Source organism: Wolffia australiana, chromosome 9 (assembly GCF_029677425.1).
Source record: "Wolffia australiana isolate 7733 chromosome 9, ASM2967742v1".
Taxonomy (NCBI): domain Eukaryota; kingdom Viridiplantae; phylum Streptophyta; class Magnoliopsida; order Alismatales; family Araceae; genus Wolffia; species Wolffia australiana.
The window spans coordinates 15,376,462-15,399,870 of NC_135843.1; positions in this window are offsets into that span (position 1 = coordinate 15,376,462).

Below are 23,409 nucleotides of genomic sequence, written 5' to 3' on the forward strand. Positions count from 1 at the left end.
GCCATGAAAGAAGAGATGATGGCCATTGACAAAAATCATACTTGGGAACTTGTGCTCCCTCCAGTTGGCTGCAGACCAATTGGATTAAAATGGATCTTCAAGCTGAAGAGAAATGCACAAGCAGAAATCATCAGGCATAAAGCAAGAATTGTGGTAAAGGGCTACTCGCAGAAGAAGGGGGTTGACTATGAGGAAGTATTTGCCCCTGTAGTCAGATTTGAGTCCATAAGAGCCTTGATTGCTCTGGCAGCCCAAAGGAGATGGGTGATTCATCACCTCGATGTGAAATCGGCGTTCCTAAATGGAGAAATTGATGAAGTAATACATGTTCAGCAGCCAGAAGGTTTTGTTGTTGAAGGGAAGGAGAGCCATGTGCTCCGATTGAAAAAGGCTCTGTATGGATTGAAACAGGCACCGAGGGCCTGGTATTTCAAGCTTCACAAGTGCTTATTGTCACTTGGATTTGCAAAACATGATTATGAGCAAGCCCTATACTTGAAGAGATCAGGTTATAAATGTTTGATTATTGGTGTTTATGTTGATGATATGATTGTCACAGGTTCCAGTCCAGAGGAGATCGTGACATTCAAGATGCAGATGAAGAAAGATTTTGACATGAGTGATCTTGGATCACTAAGCTCATATCTTGGACTCGAGGTGAAACAAGAAGAAGACATGATTTTTCTGACGCAGAAAAGTTATGCTCAGAAAATCCTGGAATGTGCAAGGTTGACTGATTGCAATGGTGTCTCCACTCCATTGGAAGCTCGTGCTAAGTTCACCCATAATGAGAAGAGTACACGGGTGAATGCCACGGAATACAGGAGCTTAATTGGAAGTCTAAGATACCTGACTCATACAAGACCAGATTTGCTCTATTCCGTGGGGATACTGAGTAGATTCATGGAGGATCCAACTCAAGAACACTACAGTGGAGTCAAGTGGGTTCTGAGATATGTGAAAGAGACAGCTGATTATGGACTTATCTACAAGAAGGGAGGTACAAATTCTGAACTAATTGGTTTCAGCGACAGCGATTTTGCAGGAGACGTAAATGATCGGAAGAGCACCTCCGGGTACATCGTCTTCCTTGGTGGAAGAGCGATCAGCTGGGGATCTCAGAAGCAGGGTATTGTGGCTCTGTCTTCATGTGAATCCAAATACATAGCTGCTACAGAAGTTGCACGTCAAGGTGTGTGGATGAATCGCCTGATTTGTGAAATGAAGGGTGAAGAGGAGATGACAGTAAAACTGATGGTGGACAACCAATCTGCAATTATTTTGAGCAAGAACCCAGTCCACCACAACCGCACCAAGCACATTGATACAAGCTCTTGGAAGGTTGAAGTTTCAAGAGATGCGAGGACGCCTTGGAGTACGTCGTCTTCCCACGGAGGAGCTAGAGCAAGGAGGAGATTGATGGGGTGTTGCTCAAGCTTGCCCGAGGATCGCCGTCGCTGGCTCCGCTTCTAGAACAATGGTGTTTATTTTAGAAATGTTTCTGTTGCAGGTCGTTACGGGATCTGTTTCGGTTTAATCACGACCGTCCGTCTCAAGGAGTTATTACGGCAAGGATGGTGCCACCTCAGCTCGACGCCAGCTGTCACGTGGAGTTAGTTAAAGACTCTCTTTGACTATTCTGTGTTGAACGCTCTTTAAAAGGGGCTATGTGTTTGATAAAATGTACACCCTGAGAACTCGTTTTTTTCACGAGTGCTTCTTTTTTCTTCCTCGCTTTCTTGCCCGTCTTAGTAGGTTCTTGAGAGGTTCTCAGGCTTCCCATAGCCAACAGATGGAACTTTCCATCAGCGGTCTCCCTTGGCTTCTTAAGCTGATTCTTGTTCTGGCACTCATCTCTCGTCATATTCTAGGTCCTGGTCATCGGATAACCCCCGCGGCGACTTTTCTCCCCTCGCCGGATTCCCATTTCACTGAGCTTCGGCCGGCCCCCGCGTCGCGGTCGGAGGGGTCCTCGATGTCGGTAGCCCATGACAAACTCCAAAATGACGTCGGATATCTGGGTGGCCATTGCCCTGATGCCATGCTCATGCCGCTCCATCAGATTGTGTCCTCAGAAGAGAAAGCGGTGTGGATCACCGGGCTGGCGACCAAGCCCCGCACCTTATCAGCTGAGATTGAGCACTTCGTCCAAGCGCTGGCTATCTCCCCCTCTTATCGAAGCTTCCCATTCCCCTGCCAATTTCAGACCGTGCTCACCTTGGTCGCCGATTGCTGGCTGCAGAAGCGAAGAAGAAGACGCTACGAGAAAGCCGCAATTTTCAAAGTCCGAGAAGTCGCGTTTTCCTGACAGGTTCTCTGCTTCTGCCTAAGAAGCCGTTGAGGATATCGCCAAAGACCGGACGTCAACAGGGATGATTAGTATTCTGGCAATGGGCTGAGCTAAGGGGGCCTTCCTCGGTGGATATTTGGGAGATAAAGCATCTGCAATGCGCCTCCGGGGGGGACAAGATAATGCTTGATTTTTTTTTGGCTTCCAAGGGCGGGATGAGATGCACTTCCAAAGCTAAGCTTCATAGAGCCCGACCTAACCAGCCTCTGCCAATCAATCTATACGACCTGTTTAGCAAGCCCAGTGGTTGTTCCAACCATGGTCTTGAGGGGGGGTATTAAGGAGGCAACGATCGGGTTTGCTCAAATACTGGACGACCGTTGCTTCCAACATTTCAAAAGAGGGCTTCAACGGCTATTTTCACAGAGGATGGACAACGGTCGGCAGTGCATCAACCATTCCACGGTCATATTGGCAGATATAAATACCCTGTAATGCATTTGTTCAATGAGGCTTTTCTTTCTATTGTGTCTCCCAGGGCGGCGGCTCCGCCCGTGGCCCTATCCTTCCTCTAATCCCTCTCTACCTTCTGTTCGGTGATTCAGCCTAAATGGCTTGTTGATGAAGATCGTGAGATGCCCCTTCTCTCTTCTTGTGAGATTTTCATTGTAATTGGGGATCTACAGATCAAGTCATTTCCCACTTTCTTTCCAGGGGGAACAAACTGTTTGATCGACAATTCCACAAACTGAACCTGGGGTTTGCACGCGTGAGGAACCATTCTTGGACTGGGATGAAAATCAAAGCTTTTGGTTCCGCCATTATTCATGTGCTTTCTGACAACCTTGCTGTTTGCTTGCTTTTTCAAGTACCCCTTCACTTCAGCCCCTTCGCTTGCTAAAACAACAACTCTCCCATCATTCTTCCTGCCTGTCCTTCCCATCCGCTGGAGTCGGGTAAATCTAGTTTTCTTGAGGGTAGATTGACGTCGTATTCACAGTTACTAGCCGCCGTCCTCCTTACCATTAACTATTGCTGATGCAGCGGACGTGAGTATAATAATATGCTTACCCTGAACATTGTTCCGATGCCGAGAGTTGTCAGTACACCAATTATTGTTCAAAATATTCGCTCCGTTAATGCGTACTGGGGATGAAGTTTCCAGTATACCTTTCTCATTACTGCTTTCTCAGGGAAGGAAAAATAATCAGCGAGGGGAAGGTAATGGATGGCGCTAAGACGGTTCTTATTATTGTCTTGCTCGGATATTAATACACTGAACCTTTTCGTACGGCCTACTAGTTTTCTTATACAATCCATCTAAATTAACCCTAATCCCTTAAAAGAATAAATGGGCCTACGGATGAAGTTTCCAGTATACCTTTCTCTTTACTGCTTTCTTAGGGAAGGAAAAATAATCAGCGAGGGGAAGGTAATGGATGGCGCTAACACGGTTCTTATTATTGTCTTGCTCGGATATTAATACATTGAACCTTTTCGTACGGCCTACTAGTTTTCTTCGCCGAGTATAGATCCGTCGAGAATATTTTATGACCGAGAGGTGATTTCTCCATTTTACTAGAGAGTTCGGGATTGAGGAGTAGAAGTGGGTAAAAGGCCTTCACTAAATTCTTACTAAATAACTTAGCAACGGAATTCTAGAGACGAAAATCGCTATACGGGGGTGGAAACGATGCAGATTCGATGATTGAGGGCCGTCAGAATCTCCGTTTCTGGAGGACTGCATGCACATCTTTTATTTTTTCCTTCTTCTCCGTTCAGAATGAATGCGATCATTTAAAGCTTTCCGGCTGGTTTGGGATTGTTTAGTAGGCACGTAGAGGCAAAAACAGTGCGGGATAATGAACGAGGTTTTTTTTTCATTTTTCCGTTACATTTCATTTTGGGCGAATTCGAGTTCTTGATTGTCGGTAAAATTTATTTAAAGGAATCTTGCATATTTATAGAAAACAACAAGTCTTGAGGTTCATTACAAATCAGTAAGGTTCGATGAGATAGGTCGATAGCCAGTGTCTGTGGAGCGCAAAACGAGTATATAGAGAGCCGCAGACGACAAATGACAGAGATAGAGAAATCAGCAAATAATAATGACAGAGAAAGAAAAGTACAGGTGGGATGGAGGAACAAGAGAGAGGCAACGAGAACCAGAGAAAAAGACATTCTATAGAGATCGTGAAACGACAGATAGCGAGAGAGGGAGAGAGGAAAACGAGAAACGAGAACAATAGAGAGAGATAGAGATGGGCAATGCGACACGGAGATAAATTGATAGCGATACGAAAGAGAGTAGCGAAACAAATAGAAAATAGAGAGAGGGAGACAAACGAGAGACGACAAACGAGAGATGAAGGCTAAGCGAATTTTGCATCCTGTTCCCTCTGTTTTGAGTTACCGTTGAATCGACTTACCGTGTTATCTGCATTATGTTTAATGAGCGTCATCCACCCGAAAAACCTCTCAACTTCTAATCTGGACGACCTACAAACGGGCAGCCAATGATAATCTGAATAAATGGTGACATAAATTGAAGAATTAATTATCACTCAAAGCGTGCGATACTAGTTCCATTTTTACTTCTTCCCCGTTCATCTGGCTGATACAACAAATTCTCGAGACTTATTCTTGAAACGTACTCACGAAATAAATATAAAACCGTAAAACCGATCCCAAAAATCTTCTCTCTATTAGATGAACAAGGGGGCAATCAATTGGCTCTCATTGGTGACACATATTCCTTTGCTCTACGCATACACCCGTCTCTGTTGCATGCTTCAGAATGATTTAATTAGATGACCTCTTCGGGAGACCCTTTTTTAATTTAAATTGAAACACATCGAGGATGGCTAGTAGGTGCTAGACGAGAACCGTCGCCTTCGCATTTAGTGCTCGGCGTGCATGTTCGCAGACCTGACGCGACTAGTTGTAAACTGTTTTCTTTAATGTTAAAAGTATATTCTTTTTGAACTCTTTCATTATCAGTAGTTAGAGCTGGAGGACAAAAACGAACGACAATTTTGGATGGACCCAAGGAATGGAATTCTGTTCCGATATCCGTCCGGCGCGGAATTCTTCGTCATTTTCGTCATTCGTCACCGTTCCGTCATCTGTCATTCGTCTATTGAAATAACGGAACGGAACGGACGTCCCTCCCCCCTCTGATGAAGATTATTCTTCTGTCCACTCTCCCTCCCCCCGTCTTTGGCTGTCTGCTGTCGCCATGCCCCATATTCATCTGTCGACTCTCTCTCCCCTCTCTGCATCTCGCCCCTCTCACTCTCTCCGTCTGTCCCATATCCCCCCCCGTGCGGTCATCGCCTCTCTCCTCTCTGTCTCTCGGCTCTCTAACTCTGCCTGGGACTGCAGATCTCTTCCTCTTCCTGCAAGTAATAGTTGAAGAAAAACATTTCACTGCTGTCTAATTCTGCTGTGTCACATTCTTGCAATGGGGGATTAATCCGTGAAGAATTAAATACTTCTAATTATATCAGATGATTATTCAAATCCGATTGTTTGACTAAAATGGCCAAGGCCATTAGTTCCCACAAGAAGTCTTTCAATTTGATCCAATTCAATGAGGACGCTGATGGCAACAATGGGTGCAAACCGGTAAGAACACTGTCCTTCGATCCAAGCAAAAGGAACTTCTCTGGTGAGTAATCCACTCAAATTACAGATCATCAGAACAACATATAAGATAAAGATTATCAAGGAAATATCACACAGAAATCAAATCATTGGAAAATTCATTATCAAAACCTGAAAAAAAGAGACTACGATCACTTCACTCAACAACCCAGATATTAGGATCAAAACAAGAAAGATTACCAAAATGTGGATCCAAAGTGATAGAATCTAGTCGACCAAAATTGATTTATTGGGCATGCCAAGTGGTAGCACCCAACTGGACTCATCAGGTTATTCGATTTCAAGACTCTATCATAACAAAACATCTAATTATATCGGATGATTGATCAAATCCGATTGTTTGATACAAATGCCAGAGGCCAATAGTTCCCACAACAAATAGTTTAATTTGATCCAATTCAATGAGAAAGCTGATCCCAACAATGGATGCAAACTAGTAAGAACACTGTCCTTCAATCCAACCAGAAGGAAAGTATTCTGCTTGGATATTTGATACATTAAAATATCACACAGAAAAATCAAGAAGAAAAAATTAGACACATTTTTAGGTTTTCTAATAAATACATTAAATTTTTCTTCATCGGATAAAGTCATCTGTCATTACCGTCAGTTTGTCCCTCATTTCTGTCATCCATCATTCATCACGAATGACGGATGACTAATGATGAATGACAGAAATCTGACAAGGAATTCTGGAAGAGCTGGAGGCTGCATTCGGCTAGGGGCTATCCTGGGATCCTAGGTTAAAGAGAAGCTTGCAGACGATGGCGTAGTTATTCTGGCAAGACAAGGAGATAGAGCGAGGATCTTCTGTAAGTCCTACTTACCACATTTCTTTACTAATTTGATATTGTGGCATATCATTGGTATTAGAGCAGTGATCTTGGCCATCAAGAATGACCCTGAAAGAAGTAGAAGCACATTTGGAGAAAAAAGAGGTGGAATTGGGCGAGAGGAAAGCAGAACAAAGAAAGATGGCAGGAGAGATGAAAATATTGTGCGAGAAAACCAAGGAGAATGGTGAATTGCTAAGGCAAGTATTGCAAAGTATGACAGCGTTGAATCAGGGAAATACGTCAGAAGAATTCAGGAATGATGAAGATCGTCCACCAAACCAACATAAAAGGAAGAGCCATGGATTGGGGGAAAATGAGATCAAGAACGATGCGCCCAACGAGAATAGAAACAAGACGTCGTTACAACATATGAGGGGTAAAATGGAAGCACCAAAATTTCAAGAAGACGATGTTGAACGATGGGTGAAAGGAATGGAACATTTTTTTCAGGACCAAGAAGTGTCATTAGATGATCGAATAAATGTGGCTATGTCAAATTTAGAGAGTAAAGCCTTGTAGTGGTATATGTGGACTACTGATCGATATACATTCACAGATTGGAACGACTTCAAGATCCAAATGAGAGTGAGATTTGATGAAACATTAGGTAACAATATTCCGACCAGTTTATTGACATGAAGCAAACAGGAACAGTGAAGGAATATCGCAACAAATTTGAAAGATTGTCTGTGTAATTGCCATCAATGCCGGAAGATATAATGTAGGTCGCCTTCTTAAAATGTTTGAAAATATAAATTCAGAGAGAAGTGGATGTAGAAAATTTTTGGGATTGAAAATATTGATGGATTTGGCAATAAAACAGTGGTCCAAGGAATCCGACTTTAAAGAAAATATCCAGTGGTCCAAGGTCCATCGATCGGACGGTCGACGTGCAATATGACTATAAAAGAACCAGATCCAACAGCCAAAAAGGAGTCCAACATTAGAGAATAAGATCCAGTGTTCCCAGGATGCATCGCTCGCACAGCTTGTGGCCAATGCGACTAATTTGGATCCAGAACTGACGGCCAGGAAGCAATTCAACTTTAAGGAAGAGGATTCACTTTTCCTAGGGTTCATCGATCAGACGCCTTGCGGTTAATCCAATATTGTGGAACTAGATTCGACGCCTAAAAACAATCCGATTTTGAAGAGAATGGTAAAAAATGCTCCCGGTCATGATGATTGACCAATTTGAAGGTTGGGGATAGTTCCGATCATTTAAAAATCAAGAAAAGGACATATAAAATTTTAAAAAATAAAACAGCTTTAAAAATCTATAAAATCTTAGAAGATGCATTTTGAAATGGTAATAATTGTTGACTTGGAGGGCTTTTTGACTTGAAAGTTTGTTGGTGGTTTCCTCTGATAACTACCTATTATCTGGGTTACATAACGCCTATAAGAAGGGCTCAAAATAATTTCTAAAATTATGTTTTATGATGTACTGAAATTTTGAATAAATTGTCAACCAAAAGAGTTTTTCAAAGCATCCAATTCTTGCATTTTTTGTGTGACTTCTAGCGAATGGCTAGCTGGAGTGAAACAAAGAGCAAGGAGACATGAATATGTATGTTTTCATTAGAGGTTAGTGAATTTATAAATTGATTTGAATTAGTTGATTTATGTTTTAGTAAGACCCCAAATCACTGGGCGACGTGTAGGGGTCCGGAAAGATATGAACGTGAAGAGAGCATGACTCTCACACAGGTGAAAGCAATGTTAGATAAAAACTAGATTTTGTTTTAATAGTTTTATTAGAATAAATCTAGATTTAGGTGTATATCTTTATCTTATATCATAATTAGATCTTTATGTTTTAGATCTAAGACAGTAGATAAATACATAATGATAATTCCATCATCATTCTCATATTTCCAAATTATGAAAAAGAATCCACATTTAAATCTAGATACCTTTCCTCCTGTGGATGTATCCTTGCTTACTCTATATTATGTTATTTAGTGATTAAGGAGTTATATATTTACCGTATAAGTTGGTTTGCCTAAAACGACGCATTATAAACGCTTAAAATCAACTGATCAACTTTCACCACAATATTTACATTTGCTCGTCCATAGAAGTTTAGATTTCTTATTCACATCATATTTTTTCTCCGTGCATTCTCATCTGGAGACGCTTTTACCTGAAACACCATGTTATAGTGGACAAAGTCCATGGGAGTTCTCCAATGATAGGGAGAAAGCTGGTCAATCCTTGATATTTAAAATACTGAAAAACAAAGAAAAAACGGTGCTCCAACTTGCCATCATCTGACCTCCATTAATAGTATTTTTCCGATATGATCTTCCCATTGACTATATAAGAAATAAGAATAAGTTGAACCGGGAAGTTCGTTCAACCAACGCATTAACAGGTGATGCTGAAACAATTCACAAGCTCATAATGTTAATAGTCTAAGAAAGTTGAAAGGTTTTACGCATTAAAGTAAAATTAAAATCTCCCTCGGACTCGGCATATAGTTTCCCAGTTCGAGCATGGCTTATGATAACACGCACGCAGAACCCTAACTGTGCAGAGCTGAATGGGTAAATGGCAAGGCAGTAATGATCGCAATGGCACGCCCAACCAGCATCAATCGCCATCGATGTGTTCACGGGTTTGAAAGTCTCACAGCTGATGCATCCATAACGGATCAGGTAGGGCCATTTCCAGTATACATTCTTGTAAGTCAAACTTTACCAAGGCGGATACCAGACTTCCCGCACGCGGAATTAGGCTGTCATATAGATGTCGCCGAGCGTTTTGTGAACTGGCAGAAAAAAGAAAAGAAAATTGATACACCGAAAGCGTCAGATGCCAAACGCATTAACTGCGAACGTTGAACGAGTTTAATCAACATTTTCTTTTCATAATAATTGGGACGTCGACAACACTTCCTCGTCATACGAACATATATCTTATTGTCCACTCACAATGTAAACAATTCACAATTCGGGTGTAATTCACAATAGCACCCATGCAGGCATTGAATGCGAAGAGGACGTTAATCTTCTCCGCCGAAAACTCTCCGCTGTATTGAAATACGACCTTGTCAATACACATCATCATTCCACCTTCCAATTGGCTATATAAACATTTTGCGGTTCATGAAAACCAAGGGGAAGTAATAATCGCAAGGGCCAAGAATTATCCCTATTCCATGGCCGTCGCAAAGTACACTTTCCCCACTCTTCTTTTGCTTTGTATTTTGTTTGTGTCTGGCGCTTCTGAAAAGCCAGAATTCACACCTGGTCGGTTCCCTCCCGTCAAGCCTCCGGTACCTCGAAGACGGAATTCACCTCCAGCCCCATCTCCACCTCCGCCGCCCTCTCCACCGCCACCGCCGTCTCCACCTCCGCCGCCCTCTCCGCCGTCACCACCATCTCCGCCTCCTCCGCCTCCGCCGCCGTCTCCGCCGCCACCGCCATCTCTGCCTCCTCCACCATCTCCACCGCCGCCCCCAACTCCGGCTGCCTCATGTCCTGTTACTCAGACCATTCTTGATTTATGTATTAAAACAGTGAGTGCTATGAGCATTCCTTTAGCTGGGCTGACAAGGTTTTCCTGCTGCAACGGCGTGGCAAGATTGACCACAGAAACAGCGGCTTTTTGCCTCTGTAACGCGGTAAAAACAGCTTCAATCTCCAACCTGCCTAAAGTCGGCGAACTTCTTAATACATGTGGATACAGTGTGCCGGCCGACTTCGTGTGCCCTTAAATGTTCGAAGACAACAACAAAGTTCACCAGCGTGCAACGTACGTAGACTTTTGTTTCCGCTGTTACATCATCCTCACGTCGACTCCGTGTATACTACCCGGGTCGTGTTGTTTCAGGTTGTCATCTTGTTTGTCGCCAATGTTGCTGTTTGTGCATGAATAAGGTGAACAATATCCCCCACTCTTGTCTAAGAAACAAAGTTACGCTGACCCTTTTGCAAAATTACAGAGAAGAATACAGATTAAACTGCGGAACATCTAATACGCATCAAATGGTCGTCCCTTGAAAAACTAAAGTATACGCATATCGATTTCTTCCCGAATAAAGTTCAAAATGCAAATGAATCGTAGACACTATTATGGTGCGTAGAATTTCAAAAGTTGCAAAACAATTATCAGTTAATTGATACGTGTTGCCGCATAAATTTACTTTCTAAATAAGTACATAGAGCCAATTGAGAATTCAGTTTTTGTTTTCCAATTCGGATGCCCCGCACGTATTTTTTATCAAACAAACATTCTTCAAAAGGCATATGTTCAACTAATTTTGACTATAAGTCATTTTGATTCCGATTCATACATTAGTCGTGCTGTTATTCAGCATGTTTCGATATGTTATTCTATTGGACTTTTAGGCAATAAGAATATGCACCATATTATGTAATCTCCGGCTCAGGAGGGTCCATTATTGGTTATATTTCCCGTGCGTTGCATCTATTTTATCGTTGAACGAATTATTTATCGCACAGAACTTTGAATATAAATGACAACTGCGATAAAGTAACCGAGATTAAAATTGTTATATAGACATTTATTCAATCAAACCTCCTCGTTCGCTTAAACGTATGCCAGCGATGTATGACATTTTAATCTCCAATAAAATCCCCAATGCATGCTACCAATTTAGTGCATTACAGATCCGTAAATGTAAAACATTTGTGAGGTAAAAACGTGTTAGTTCTGAGATAGAAGGCAAACAAGTTCATTTAAAATTTTCAGAATTAGAAACCAACCCAAACTCTACATACAATTGTGACCGTTTGAATAGTAGACATTGAGAATAATCATAAGCTTTCGTTCGGTATTTTTAAAATATCAAAAGAAGATTCTACAGATATGTAGAATCATAATTCAGGGTTTACAGCATGCTACAGCTAAAAATAGTGTACATTATAGAAAATAGTATTTATCGTAACTATAACGATGGACATATTAGCTACAAAAGTACAAGACAAATAGATGCATGGTCAGAAAATCTAACTCGTGATTTATTTCTACCATTCAGCTCTGCATACACGAAGCTATTTGATTGCCACGAGACAGTTAAACTTGATTACATTACGAAATACTCACGCTGGCACCAATATGAGAATCAGCAAAACTCTTTTTTGAAAGATCATTCATGTGGGTTTAAAATTAACTCTTTGCATCTGGAAGCCTGTTGGATGTATATATTCGTGGTGTCTCTTTACTAAATATTGTATAACAATTTAAATTGTCGTTCTCAACATAGCAATCGGGCATGAGATTCTTATAACATCGATGGACCTAAGAAACCATATGCATTCTTTCAGAAAAGCGGTACTTATCTTATTTCAAGTTTTATAGTTATGTGACTATTAAGTTTGGTCACCCTCGGTCGTTAAGTTCCAACTAGGTGACATATTTGCAATACTTAAGCGTGGATCCTAACAGTATCCGAAAAATAACTCCACGCGGTTTTTTTACTACAGTTTTTCACCTTCACAGCTCCCAAGTATGAGCTCCTATTTTGCCTGTGACAGCCCCTTGTGTGCTTTAATTTAAAACATACACATCTCTCATAGGGCCCATTCTCGCATTATCTAACGAGTACTGGAGGCAAAATGGGGCCTCAAGGTAACATGCGTCATTTATTTTTATGGCGCACGGAATTAGGCCATGTATCATGCAATGACAGAATGATCTGAAGTAATGGCCATGACATCCGGTTATGCATTCCACTGTTTTTAATATTTCAGTAAAGTGTTTGAGTAACTTTATAAACCTTCTGTAATAATTTGCATAATAAGTGGGGACGCTAAGTTTCTATAATCTGATCGAGTAGTTTGACGTGGCGTTTACACGCGGAAGAAGTCAAGATGGCTAATGTACAGGCGGAAAAATTGGCCTGATGTAGCGAACTTTACAAGGCAGGGATGTTGCTTCAACATTTTCTTGAATTCTTTGGCATTGTATCAAAACCTTTTCCATTCGTTATTCTCCGGAAATCACCGCCGCTTCAGTGTTGATTTGCTGTTACCATTCGATGGAGCGCTTCTACTCAGTTACAAGTGAAGCCAGTATAACCACTGTATCAATCTCTCTATCTACTTCTATGCCTGCGACTGACTCTGGAGATACGACTTTGTTACCGCAATGCCTTGGAATCCATTATCAGGTCGAACCCTTTTGCTTTAGTGTCATTGCCAATCTATTCGTCGTGTCGTTCAGATTAGATATTAAATGGCTTCTCTGGTTCACACACTATTTACAAAAAATAATACAGTTGAAATAAACTGGTTATTGAAAAGCAAATCAAAATGATCAAAGTTAAAGGGAGCAAAATTCTGGCAACTGCGCCTTTTCCTATATCTCTTTTCAGGTTTTACTCCTGACCGCTCGAACACCTCTTACGGGCTTAATATTTCGTCCTCTCGCTCTCCCTCTTTTATTTTATTTTTGCTCTCCTGCCATTATTTTTTTCCCTGCTGACTGTTTCTTTTATCTACCCCTCAGAGGGCCAGATGTTAGTCGATACTCTACTTGCCAATCGTTTTATCGTCGATGGAAGGTCGCGGTGTCAAGTGTAAGAGCTCTTCTAGTCTATCAATGATACCGTTTTCAAAATATATTTTTTAAAAAGCCTTTGTTCTTTCTTAACCAGAAAATCAAACCAAAGATGAATCGAGATATAAAATAAACACGAGATTGATGGAGGATGAGCAATTGGTTTGCTTGGTGGGGGCCTCGGGAAAAGATATAGAACAGTGAATGGAACCTAGATCCCGTGCAACAGTTTCTATTGCCAATGGGAGGGAAAAAACATAAAGGATCACGTAGGGCGATAGAGACAACATCTACGAAAAATGTAAAGTAGAAGGTCCATTCTGGGCCGGAGCCTGATTCGTGGTGCTAGCTTGGGTAGCCGAATTAATTCTCCACATCGGTTTTTTTCATTTTTAAGAGTACTGATTTCGTACTCTTAACCATCTAATCTGCATAATACGAAAACCGGATTATATCAAAGGGAACAAAATTTGGGTTATACTTTTGTCTCACTTGGAATATAGTTATAAAGGGTCCTTCCGGACGATCACAGAACTTTGTGGATTCCACATTTGCTTAAAGATAAAACGCAGTTTGTGCTTGTTCGAAATCTTCGGTCCACCTCTTCCTGATTGTAAGCGAACTTCTCCCTCTCTGGGGTCCCTTTAATTAACTCGTCGACAGGAATTAGCTTCTTAGAGAGGTCGGTTCGTAACCAATACCAAATCGGCTCCATATGAAAAATATACCAGGATTATTTGTTTCCAATCTAAAAACAATGCTCATGGGGGAATGAGACTCGCCGCCATCAAATACATACCAGTTATATGTTCCTTTTTCGCTATTTTTCCCTCGACCACGATATAAATTGAACCCAAGTGTACCGGGAAGGCTATAATTGAAAAGGGGACGTTACTCATCTCTTACGCAAAATCCTGCGATAAGTACAAGTTGTTAACTCCTGACATCACTTATGTTGGAACCTAGCTCTCTCACTTCAGCAACTCACACAGAAAACGGAAGGACAAGCACTCACTCTCTTCATCTCATACAGAGAAAAAAATTTTGAGCCCTCACTCTCTTGATCTCACACAGAGAAACAAGATGCAATAACAATTTGAGAGAGAAGGGAACCTTGATGCACACAGCATTCTACAACAATGAAAACACCTACATATTTATAAGCACTCCCCAATAACTGCCTATGGACTTAAATTCACCATGGCCAGTCTTCTGCTCTCCTTTAACTCAAGTGCTACCTCCACATCACCCTATACCATGTTGACTTATTCTTTGTTGACTTATCCAAAAACACCAACTCCTAATTTAACTAAGTCAAGATTAATTTCCCAACACTCCCCCTTAATCTTGACACTCTTCATGCTCATAATTGCCACCTCGAGTGATCTTCTGTGATGGTCTACAAGAGAGCAGATACATGCTCCTGTCCCGTATCTATCAGATTGGCCCGTTCATCATCACTTAGTCTACTGCATAATACCAACATCGACGACAATTATAGTACTTTACTTTTGACTTATGACGAGGTTTGTAGTCATCATGTTTGCCTTGTCTATTGCTTGCACGACCTCAACCTCTTCCTCGACTTCATCTTCCATCATACCTTGCAAGAAGTGCTTGCTCCTCATCCACTGCATCTCGTTCTCGAAGCTTGTCTTCTTGCACCTTCAATGAGCCAACTAGCTCCTCAAGTGACCTTGCCTTGATGTCGCAAAACTGTTCTATCGCCACAATGACATTGTCAAATTTTGCTGGGGTTGCTCACAGCAATCTTCTAACGACGTCGCCTTCGGTGAGCTTCTCTCCAAGATTGCGCATCTCTGACACAATCCTGGATAATTTGCCAACAAAATCAACAACTGAGTCATCCTTACCCATCTTCAGGTTCTCGTACTCTCGCCTCAATGCATGAATGCGAGCTTGCTTCACTCGGTCAACACCGATGTTCATCACTCGAAGAGTCTCCCACGTCTCCTTTGAGCTATTGTCTTCGTCAAGCTGAAGCTGCAGATCTTTGGAAATAGTTCCAAAAATGGTCGCCATAGCAAGACGATCCTTCATCCTTGGCACATCCTCCTCGATGACGACGCTCCATAACCCATACGCCTCAAGCAATATCTTCATCCTCTTCGCCAATAGAGTATAGTTCATCCTAGAAAAAGTAGGGAAGATAGTGGAGACACCCAACGTACCTGATGCAGGACAACGTCGAGGGACGAGATCCTGCCGGCACCATGGTGTAAGAATCGGTGTCGAGGGTGACGTGGTCGGATGTCTATTCTGAGAAAGTCGTCCGACACGGATGTTCCACGAGGCAAACCTATGATGAAATGCGCGGGCGTTGGGTATTTAGTACGTACAATTGCCGACTAGCAAGGGTTGCCAACCCCCGTGACGACGAAGGGGTCGCCTAGAGACGGAGGTAGACCTCCTGACCCTCGTCCGGACGGAGGAGGACGCTACGGCGTCGAACGGGAAGACTCCCGCCAGATGTTGCACGCACGGGACGGGCGGACCCGACTCGTACCAAACAGGTAAGATGCTCAAGTGCAACAGATTTTCGCTCAACCTCACACACTCACCTACGTCTAACCCAAGCGCGGTGTAGGCAACCGAGAATATACTGCAAGAAATAAGAGACGGGACAGAGCGGCGTACCTCGGGGTCGTCCAGAGAATAACCGTTCGGTCTTGGGCAGTCAGGAGCACGTGGTCGGTGTCGGCGGTAGCGGAAGCGATCAGCGATTCCGGTGTGCGACGGCACCAGACACAAGGGATGGAGTAACTCAGCGGGGGAGGGCGCGGTAGCGAGCGGGTGGAGCTGCGAGGCGGGCGCAACGTGGAGGGCGCGGTAGCGAGCGGGTGGAGCTGCGAGGCGGGCGCAACGTGGAGGGCGCGGCGGCGGCGGCGCAGGCTGGCGAAGCGGTGCGAGGCAGAGCGGATGGCAGGTACGGTGCCCGGGCGCGGCGTGGTGCAGGTGCGCGACGCGGCGTCTCGGTGCAACAACGTCACGAGCGCGAGGCGGCACCGGCGGTCGGTGGGGCAGGGCGCCCGCAGACGGTGCAAATGGCAACTAGGGCGGTGAGACACCGGGCGGCATGCGCAGGGAGGCGGCAACTCGATGTTGCTGCGGGTCACGGCCCAACTGCACGTTCACAGCGCGGCAGCGCAACACTGTCGCGCGGCGCGATGGCGCAGCGGAAACGCTCGGGCTCGGCTTGGCGCTGTGGATCGAGGGCTCGGTGATGTCCAGAGGCGATGGCGGCGGCCGATAATCTCCCTTCTTCCTGGTCTTCTTCCTCCTTCTCTCCTCTCTTCTCTCTTCTCCTCTAGGGTCGTAACCCTAATTCTTCAACGGGAAAACTTTACCTTTCTTTCAAAATTTGACGAGGGTGCTGTTTAGGGCACCCATCCTTCCCTTATATAGGGGGGGAGTATGGGTGGCCCTTAGACCAAAACAAGCATAAAATAACACACAAAAATGACATGAACCTAGGACCTAAAGGAGACGAAAATGACGAAGAAGAACGAGGAAACGATGAAGAAGGGGGGAGATCCTTATAGGACGAAGCTCCCTCCTTACACATGACCCTCGCGTGTTTTAAAACGACGAAGGACGAAGATCAAAACCAAGATGACGAACGGAACAACGAAGTAAAGACGATGATAAAGTGTCCGTTACCCGGGATATTTGAATCCGAGCGTGCGTACCATCGCCTTGGCTTGCCGAGGGGGCTCAACACGTACAGCTGGTGATGTCGGGGGCAATGGTGACGTCTCTGAAGACGTTTTCGGGCCTGCGGGTGGTGCTGCGCCATCAGTATGCGTCGCTCTGGGCACTCCCATGCTGGATCCGCCTTCGTCCACACAGGACCCTTCACCAGCCTATGATACCGGCACCGCTCCTCGTCTCGGCATCGCCACACTTCTAGGACCACGCACCTTGATCTGATACCACTTGTTGGAACCTAGCTCTATCACTTCAGCAGCTCACACAGAAAAGGGAAGGACAAGCACTCACTCTCTTCATCTCACATAGAGAAAAAGGTTTTGAGCCCTCACTCTTTTAACGTCACACAGAGAAATAAGACGTAAGAACACTTTGAGAGAGAGAGGAACCTTGATGCACACAGCATACTACGACAATGAAAACACCTACATATTTATAGGCTCTCCCCCGTAACTGCCTATGGACTTAAACTCACCATGGCCACACACCTGTCCATGTTCTTGGTCTTCCAAGAAACCAAGTCTTCTTCTCTCCTTGAACTCAGCTCCTGCTTCCACATCACCCGATACCATGTTGACTTAACTAAGTGAAGATTAATTTCCCCACAACTCGAGCCCATTTTGAAGCAAGTAGTTGTTGCACGAGCACCTCAAACGCGCTTTCTGATGGCCACCAGAAGTTATCTCTTGCCGCTATTTTCCTTCTCAGTTTACTATTTGCGAGTGCAATATCCCAGGCGGCTGGTTTTCTGCCGCGTCGTTTACCCCCCAACCCCTCCCCTCCCCCACTACCACCCCTCGAATCCTTTGGTGCACCCGCCCTCCCGAGCAACCTGTTAAATTCACACGAGGTTGCATCGATTGTAAAGGACGAGGAAGTTTGTAGATGAATGACAATGAATGTAAAACATAACATGACCCATTGCGTATTCTCTTAACTGTATCTTGGATAAATACCGGATGACCTGATAAAGTCTCTCTAATTAATAAGATGCTCAGGAGAAAAGTAAATTAACTTACGAGCCAAGGAACTAGTCCCTATTTATTGGAAGAAGAGTTACTTAATTCTATTGAAACTAACTTAATTAATCCCATTATTATAATTAAGAGATGCTCAGCATCTACGGATTAAATTACTACGCTTCTTGTTATAAATGTCTTAATCCCACTGTTATAATTAAGTGAATCAGATTAACGGGGAATTCTAATTGATAACTTAAAAAAATACAACTATATACATACGCATATAGTGGGCCATGGATTGAAAATTTATTTTAACATGGTCACTCATTCAGAATATTTTTTTTTAATGAACTATTAGATGTGATGACTTTCAGAGCTCAAAATTGTCATGCTGTTGGTAAGCAGGCCCAACAACATTATCTTTTATAAACTGGCGTACAACCAAGGGACTTTTGTTACAACAGTCGTGACCAAACCAAAACAATGATCGTATATACCGATTCATAAATGAATTGGATCATGTACGTTCATGTAGCATCCTAATTACACAACACATTCTTAATACATGTACATTTTTAACTTAGGGCTATGGATTTTGAACAGAGATCATCTAATTTTGTTGACATGGTCTTAAGCATATGTTTCTATTTCATAATATGCATCAAAATACGGACTCCTAGTTGATTATACATATTGGTGATGTCGGACGTCGTCGATGGCATCGTCTGACGGATAAAATCACTAAGTGAATGAACTACGTAATGCGTATGTCCTAACTGAAATGTACGTGCAGGGCTGACGAGTGGGGATTTACACCAAGTTTCGAGCTCCGAGGCGGGCTTCCGATGATGGGGACGGTGACCTTATGACCTTCGTTAGAGCGACGATGGCGAATACGGTGCCGAACGGAACAATTCCATAGGGGCTCGGACATAACAGACGGGCTCGGTCTGTACCTAGGAAGACGCTCGACTTGTAGCTTTCTAGAAGTAACTCCCTCTCTCACTTAATCTAACCTGAGCGCGGTGGAGTGCAGTAGAAACTATACTGAAAGACGTAATATAACTGACGAGTAAAGGGAACGGCATACCTCGTTGGTGGTGGTCTTCGTCATCGGGGTCTACGACGGCGCAGGTATCAGCCCGGGCAGGAGTAGTGAGTGAGTGCCATAGGAGGATGTAAGTAGCTTGACGGCCAGCAGCAGCGGGATACAGGAGCAAGCGACGGAGATGGGAGCAAGGAGAAGATAAATGTACAACAACGAAGCATTTCAAGCAATCGGCTAAATCCGGCGGAACACCCTCACCAATGGGTAAGCACAGTCGGGGCCAAGCAGAGGTACATTCAATGACCGGCGTCACACAGACGGAGCACGTCTCTGAGAAGTGGTCAGCAAATAATGGTGCAACACATTGGCCGAGTAACACGGCAGGTGTGATGGTTCAGACTGGTGCACAACTGAACGGTTGGCGCTTGGAACGTTCATCTTTTCTGTTCAGCTTGACACCGCAGTGACCTAGGGGCGCAAGCAGGTATGAGCATCTCCGTATGCAAGAGCGTGAACAAATGACACTGGCGACGATAAGCCAAGGGTATTGACACACCAAACAAGTCTTGGAGGATGTAGCAGGCTGTACAGTGCCAAGGGATAATGTTGTACCGAGGGGTGTTACTCTCGATAATGCTGTCAGCAGAGGGATCTGCGGAGCCCTGTCGCAAAGGCGTCAATACTCTCCGATTGTGAGCGATCTCCAGTCAGGTTGACCGATTGCTGATTGCTCACGTCAGAGCGGTGAGTCACCACCGTGCAACGCCCTCTTGGCCGTGTGATGAAACTTAACGAACGACGGTGATGCAAAATCCGATCTGAAGGTGACCAGAATGATAGTGCGACACTACGGGTTCATCAAGGGGTCATTGAGCATCTGGCAAGGACGACCTGATGCGGCAGTTGGATGAACTGCCGCGTTTCAACCACAGGGGTCGAGGTTGGCGAGTGCGTGAAAGAACAATTGACGGAGCAAGCTAGACCACGCTGTACCATCGTTTCACGTACAGGGTTGTGGTCGGGTGTTGGCCACGAATGGACGGGCGTGCGATGTCAGGCGTCAATGGAGGACTTACGAACGGGAGCCTTTCAAGCTTGGTCCACGGCGATGGTACATGCGCACACTATGATTGCAATGAGTAAGCGTTGCGACCCCATGGAATAGAGAAGATGATGTCCTTCTTCTCTCTTTGGCCAGGGCTTATCTTCCTCTCCTTCTCTCCTCCTTCTCTTCTTCCTAATCTTCTCCTTGTTCTTGGGTGAGATCTGAAGACGATGGTGTGTAACTGCCAACACTGAAATTCCAGATCTAAGAGACAAGTGCTCTACCCGAGGTATTTAAACCGGGACGTCTTTACAGATGCTTTGGCGTGCCGGTCGGGTTGGACACGAACCGATGGTGATGCTGATGACGGTGATGATGGCTTTGCTCATGATTCGGTGGTGTCTTTTGGATGCGCTCCATCCGATGGTACTAAACTCATATGAATAGTGTACTCTAGTAATACCTTTGGCAAATGTCCTTTCGTGAGTGGAACCCCTACAATGGAGTGTTTCATATCATGCTCAATAGACAAGTGCACATTCACAACTAGTAACTTGATGTCAATGTGTCTTGACTCCGCTAGGCTTCTTCTGTTAGAAAAAAACATGACCTTTCACTGGTTATCACAATATTATTTTGTTTCACTTCTCCAAGATATCGCTCCTTCTGCTAACAGAAAATATAGCCTTAAGTAAATTTTCTGCTATTAACGCATTGCACAATATAAGAAACAGAGTACCGATTACGTCCAAATTATCTGATTTATTCTAAGTCAGCATATGTGCTCTTCATTTATGAAGGTACTACATAACTTTCTTGGTCGTTTTCCAGCGATCCATACTTGAATTTGTTAACGGCCAAGTACAAGAACAATATGAGCAATATATGGGCACGTACAAACTTTATTTGTTAACGACCACGTACAAACTTGTGCACAAACACGTGCACAGCTGAGGTATGGGGAATCTTTTGTATTTGTGGACTTCAAATAGTGCTATTTAGACATTGATGGAGACTAAACTTGTATCCTTTTAAAGATATGGGTGTCTAGAGGTTTAGAATCTTCAATGTGAGGTAATTTATGGACTTTTTCAGTATACCCCATTTGAGCCAAACACAATATATTGCCAAAACTATCACATTATATGCAAATGCCTAGCACATATGAGGCTTCGCCGAGATATGTCGTCTCAAATTAGTCGACAATAATTCCTTCAAATCATGAAGTAGTACTTTTATCTTATGTAGGAAAAACACTTCGCCATCATATACTACAACAAATATTGATTGTTCCCACTCAATATTTAGAATGTGAATTCATATGCTAATTTTTGACAGAACTGAAAGAGTCAATTATTTGATGGAAATATTCATACCCTTGACGATTAGCTTACTTCAGACCATATATGGTATTCCCCAATTTGCATACCATTGAGCATCCAATCAGAATACTCTCTAGTTGAACCATGTATATTTGTGGCAACGACGCCAACCCATCGACACCGGACGCGTCACCACCTTTAACTGAAGTCATCACCTCCGCTACAGACATGCCACCACCGTCATCAGAAGTCAACATGACCGCCGAAGGCATGCCTCCCTCCCCACGCACGGCTCCACACATGTCTCCACGCACGCACGCCCCTTCATGCATTATGTCACATCGCCAAAGGCAGATCAAGAACTGCCCCTTGACATGACACGAATCATGTCTCTCGTCTTTAATTTCTCGGCTTTAATTTCTCGTCGTTAACTTGTACTTTCTCTTTCCTCCAAGGCCTATATGTATAGGCTAATGTTTCAAGAAACAGTTAGGCAGTCATTATTCAAGAATTGAATTTACTATTAACTTTTCTTGGAGGACTGCCGAGCCTCCCTATCCCTCCTTCAACCCTACCACCGCCACCACTGCCACCTCGCGTCGCCGGCCACCTTCATTCCCGTCGTCTTTCCCCCTCTCCATCCATCTCTTTCCCTTCTTCCTTCTTGTCTCTCTTCTCCCTCCCCTTTTCTTCCATCGCCTTTGACCACCCAAGGCAGCCACCCAGGCCGCCCAAGGTAGCAACCTGACGCCGCCCAAGGACGCCGCCCTAAGCCGCCCAAGGGCAGCCCGCCCTAGGCTGCCCAAGGTCGCCGCCCAGGTCGCCTAGGGCAGCCACCCCAACTGCCCAAGGTAGCCACCCCAGACCGCCCAAGGACGTCGCCCTAGGCCACCTAGGGCAGGCCGCCTAGGGCAGCCCGCCCTAGGCTGCCGAAGGCCGCCCCCCAGGCCGCCTAGGGCGACCACCCAAGCCGCCCAAGGCAGCCCGCCCTAGGCCGCACAAGGCCGCCGCCTAGGCCACCCAGGGCCGCCTTAGGCCGCCCAAGGCCACTGTCCAGGCCGCCTAGGGGAGCCACCCCAGGCCGCTGCCCCAGGCCGCCGAGGGCAGTCCGCCCAGGCCGCCCAAGGCCGCTGCCCTAGGCCGCCCAAGGCCGCCCGCCCTAGACCGCCCAAGGCAGCCACCCCAGGTCGCCTAGGACCACCAGCCCAAGGCCGCCGAAGGCTACCGCCCACGACCGCCCAAGGCCGCCATTCGTACCGGTGGCCGCGCACGCCTGCCTTGTCTGTGTCCGCTCGTCCATCTCGCTTTCTGCCAAGGCCGTACAATGCCCAAAACGCCCATACATTCTCGTCCAGTGGGCCATTCAACGCCCGGAATCGTCCAGTCTCATCACAATCAGAATTCCCGCAATCTCTTCACGCACTATAGTGTCGAGGTACGCTTGAACTCTTTGGTGTCGTCGTGTTCTTCGCCCAGTATTCTGCGAGAATTCTCCACCACCAACAGATTTGATTTGATATGGGATTCCCAAGATCTCTCTCTTTCGTGAGTTTCCCTCGTGACGTGAATTTGAGTATTGAATTTGGTGCTTTGGCATCGTCGCGGTGGTTGAAGACAGTACTTCCCCCCTCGACGAGGAACGGGGCTGCACCACTAGCATTTCATCGGTTTTAAGCTCTGAATTTTATCGTGTGGATTTCTGTGGTCTGTTTTATCCATCCTACTAAACCCGTCAGTATTCTCCTTTCATCGTTGACCTATCCATCTCCCGAGTCACCTTTTTTCCTAGCTTTCCTACATCAAATTTGTATCAGAGCCTAATCTGTGTCAGCCCAATCGTTTCGGCCATTGTTGCCATCATCATTCATCGGTCGTATTGCATGCATCTGCGTTCAGGCAAACAAGTCTTTGTTCTAATGACAGACCAACCCCAAGATGGTCGTGAGGTGTGCGTCCCCGTCCATGAGTTGTCCTCGTCCGTCC